The 4,711-nt window shown below is 46.7% G+C and overlaps 1 non-coding gene across 1 annotated transcript; it reads right to left on the reverse strand.

The window, feature by feature from the left end:
• Nucleotides 1-3,347: 3,347 nt before the first annotated feature.
• Trnat-ugu (transfer RNA threonine (anticodon UGU)) lies at nucleotides 3,348-3,422 on the reverse strand. The gene has a single exon. It is a non-coding gene; the product is annotated as a tRNA-Thr (tRNA).
• Between the last annotated feature and the right edge of the window lie 1,289 nt (nucleotides 3,423-4,711).

A 4,711-nucleotide genomic window follows, 5' to 3' on the forward strand; every position in this document is an offset into this window, starting at 1 on the left:
GTTTTTTGCTCGCGTATCATGTCGTTTCTGGAAACCCAGAATCTACTCTGTAGGAATCACCATGGATTCCGGAAACAGCGATCGTGTGAGACCCAAATCGCTTTATTTGTTCATGAGACCCAGAAAATATTAGATACAGGCTCCCAGGTAGATGCTATATTCCTTGATTATCGGAAGGCGTTCGAAACAGTTCCGCACTGTCGCCTGATAAACAAAGTAACAGCCTACGGAATATCAGACCAGCTGTGTGTCTGGATTGAAGAGTTTTTAGCAAACAGAACACAGCATGTTGTTATCAATGGAGAGACGTCTACAGACGTTAAAGTAACCTCTGGTGTGCCACAGGAGAGTGTTATGGGACCATTGCTTTTCACAATGTATATAAATGACCAAGTAGATAGTGTCGGAAGTTCCATGCGGCTTTTCGCGGATGATGCTGTAGTATACAGAGAAGTTGCAGCATTAGAAAATTGTAGCGAAATGCAGGAAGATCTGCAGCGGATAGACACTTGGTGCAGGGAGTGGCAACTGACCCTTAACATAGACAAATTTAATGTATTGCGAATACATAGAAAGAAGGATCCTTTATTGTATGATTATATGATAGCGGAACAAACACTGGTAGCAGTTACTTCTGTAAAATATCTGGGAGTATGCGTGCGGAACGATTTGAAGTGGAGTGATCATATAAAATTAATTGTTGGTAAGGCGGGTACCAGGTTGTGATTCCCTGGGAAAGTCCTTAGAAAATGTAGTCCATCAACAAAGGAGGTGGCTTACAAAACACTCGTTATACTTGAGTATTGCTCATCAGTGTGGGATCCGTACCAGATCTGGTTGACGGAGGAGATAGAGAAGATCCAAAGAAGAGCAGCGCATTTCGTCACAGGGTTATTTGGTAACCGTGATAGCGTTACGGAGATGTTAAGCAAACTCAAGTGGCAGACTCTGCAAGAGAGGCGCTCTGCAACGCGGTGTAGCTTGCTCGCCAGGTTTCGAGAGGGTGCATTTCTTGATGAGGTATCGAATATATTGCTTCCCCCTACTTATACCTCTCGAGGAGATCACGAATGTAAAATTAGAGGGATTCGAGCGCGTTTGGAGGCTTTCAGACAGTCGTTCTTCCCGCGAACCCTACGCGACTGGAACAGAAAAGGGAGGTAATGACAGTGGCACGAAAAGTGCCCTCCGCCACACACCGTTGGGTGGCTTGCGGAGTATAAATGTGGATGTAGATGTAGATGAGAAGAGACTGGGACTCGCCCAGATGAAAGAAGGCACCTGGGGACAAAGTCGTCATCCCAGGAGGCAGCCAATGGCAGTGCCGCCTTAGCAGCATTGCTCCAACTAAACTATTAAACTCCGTCCGAACAGGCCACGAAGGATGAACAGTACAGACCAGCCGCCGTTGTAAAGTCGTGAGTCAACCCGAGTATTTTAATGCAGTACGGGCTCGTAGCTTTGGCGGTGACAGCCACTTGTATCTCGGTGTGATTTACTCGCACCTGTTGCGGCAGAAAATTCTAGCCCCTATGAATCTATATAAATGATACCAAATATTATTCAATTTTGATGAAACTTAATATGTAGCCTTTCGTTATTAAAAAGAAGCTGGCTGCAAAATCTCAGCTCTCTGGCTGGGGTATTTTCGAAATTAGAGAACATTACCAAAATACCAAAAATTGACACTTAGGAAATTATCTTTTGGTATTATTGGAAAACATAAACAGAACTCTCAGAGTGCAGAATTAATTAATTGAGATTTTGATATTAAAACTTTTATTTTCATTTTCGGATTACAAAAGTTAGACAAAATTATTATTTGTGTCTTACGTCGTTGTGGGAGTAAATGAGAGTGAGTGAGAGTGTGTATGTGGGACATATGTTAAATTTCAAGATTAATTTTATGTAATGCATTACACAACCATAGTGTGGGAATGATGTTTCTACCCACATTGCCGATGTATGTCCAGGCATAATTGTTTTTGTCCAAGGGAAGCCAGAATAGTTATTTGTAGAGTAATGTTTTTCTAAAGTTATCTCTAATTTTCGTTTAGTTTCAATTAATAAACATCATAGTAATAATTTGCTTGTTGAAATGACGCCAATGAATCTGATGTAGTCATTGGCTCAGAACAGTTTAAGCGCGAATATGTTCTTGAAATACTGATCTGATTGGCCGTTCATTTCATCAACCAATCAGAGTGAACTCTTACCCGCGCTCTATCAAGTAGTATATGCGCTGTGAGCATCGGCATTGAGAGAGTCGTGGACTAGCTTTTGGGATGCGCAGGTAATGTTAAATGTGTCCGTTCATAAAATGTGTAAGATGTAGAAATGTTCGGTCCTTCACGTTCAGATGGATATGAAATGGTAGCTTTTTATTGCTACGAACATTTTGTAAAAGTATGAGAGTCGTGGGGTATTTTGTGGGGGAGATATACGCAGGTGACTTGTTGGGCTTGGAAAATTCCGGGTGGCGATGTTGTGTGTTGTACTACAGAATATATGTGGCGAGCTATCTTTGTGGAAGAAATCCACTGAATGACTTACGTAAGAAATTAACATTCTGTGTAGAAAGTGACTGTATATTAGCGAGATTATTCTCGGTATGGACTTGGGAGAATTCTTGCTGCTTTACGTGTGACATAAAATTGGAACTTATAATAGCAGTTTTACATACTAAACGCTGGCTGATGACACATGTTCAAGCAATGAAAATAAAACCTCCTTTTGCCAGATTTCCGAACTTTCAATGAAGATCAGAACTCCGTTTTCCACCCGAAAATTTATTATGAATATTTGCAGGAGCAATCATAATGAGATTTACGACGCCTCAGCAATTGTAGATATTATGTGCTGTTTTCATCAACGCTGCTTTTTCGTCACATTGTATCTACGTTGCAGAGTGAAGGGACACTGAGCAGACGCCGATCTGAGGTAGGTGAATATCAATTTGCAGCTTGCTTGAGTGACAGTGAAACTCAGAGGCAGTTCTGTTACCGCCGTGTCATCCTCAGCTCATATCGTCCTCAGCCCACAGGCGTCACTAGATACAGATATGGAGGGGCATGTGGCCAGCACACCGCACTCCCGGCCGTATGTCAGTTTACGAGACCGGAGACACTACTTGTCAATCAAGTAACTCCTCAGTTTGCCTCACAAGGGCAGATGCGAACAGTGCTCGGCAGACTTCTATGGACATGGCGTCTGTTCTTTCGGACATGTCCGAAAGAACAGACACCATTCATGACCTGCAGCTGTCTAGAACGAAATTAGAATTGTATTAAAACCTTACAGCTGCTAACACGCGTTGATATATGTCAACGGGAACAGGTGAAAATGTGTGCCCCGACCGGGACTCGAACCCGGGATCTCCTGCTTACATGGCAGACGCTCTATCCATCTGAGTCACCGAGGGCACAGAGGATAGCGCGACTGCAGGGAATATCTCACGCACGCCTCCCGCGAGACCCACATTCTCACCTTTTATGTCCACACACTACATTCGAAGTGTCCCACCCCAACACACTCATTACTCGTGGAAGACAATCTTACCAAGTCCCGTAAGAGTTTGGGGAATATGTGTGCATCCGCACGGAAGATGAAGGTCATGGCCGGTATTGCCACAACTGTATCCTTTTATGGATATGGTGTCTGTTCTTTCGGACATGTCTGCCATTTAAGCAGGAGATCCCAGGTTCGAGTGCCGGTCGGGGCACACATTTTCACCTGTCCCCAGCAGAATGACGGCATTTCGGGACAGAGTGGTCTTCCTGGGAGGCGGCCAGATGATGATGATGATGATTTGGGTTGAGGGTGCGCTCGACATCCTGGTCATCAGCGTCCTGACGAAAAGTCAACATGAAATCTCATGGGTGGGGACGAAGGCAGTGCTCACATGCGGAGCAGTTTATAGTGTACTAAAGTCTGCCGAGAGGCGGTCAGAGGCAGTGCGGCCTCAGCAGCAGCGGACGGACGGCGTCCAGGATCGAGGTGGACGTCTCGATAGGTGGCCAGGGGATTCTGACAGCGGCGCGAGGGCGCAGACGGCGGGCAGTGCCGCGGCACCAGGAGTTGTCAACACTGGCGCGAGGTCGCTGACGATAAAGCGAGGGCAGCCGGTAGCAACGGCAGCCGCGGAGTGCAGTGCAGGGTTGCAGACGACGCAGGGGCTGTGCAGCGGCACCAGCGACAGCAGACTTCGACGCGAGTCGCACGGCACGGTAGCAGGCAGCAGCGGCGGCAGCGCAGACGGATGCTCGATTCTGCAGCCAGCAGCGTAGCACAGTAGAGCTACACAGGCGACGACAGACGGCGGTGCAAAGGCAACGCTTTGTAGTGGACGGCGCACGGTAGCAACGGCAGCAGTAAGAAATGATGTGGTGTCGACGTCACACTGCACTGCCTGTGTTATCCTACAGCACATTTTGTCCGCCCCCGTAGCTGAGTGGTCAGCGCGGCAGAATGTCAATCCTAAGGGCCCCGGTCCGATTCCCGGCTGAGTCGGAGACTTTCCTCCGCTCAGGGACTGGGTGTTGTCATAATCATCATCATTTCATCCTCATCGACGCGCAAGTCGCCGAAGTAGCGCCAATTCGAAAGACTTGCACCCGGCGAACGGTCTACCCGACGAGACGCCCTAGTCGCACGACATTTACATTTTTTACTGCTCAATTTGATTCAGCACACAAATAAGAACCATACACGC

The sequence above is a fragment of the Schistocerca cancellata genome, chromosome 2 (assembly GCF_023864275.1).
Source record: "Schistocerca cancellata isolate TAMUIC-IGC-003103 chromosome 2, iqSchCanc2.1, whole genome shotgun sequence".
NCBI lineage: Eukaryota > Metazoa > Arthropoda > Insecta > Orthoptera > Acrididae > Schistocerca > Schistocerca cancellata.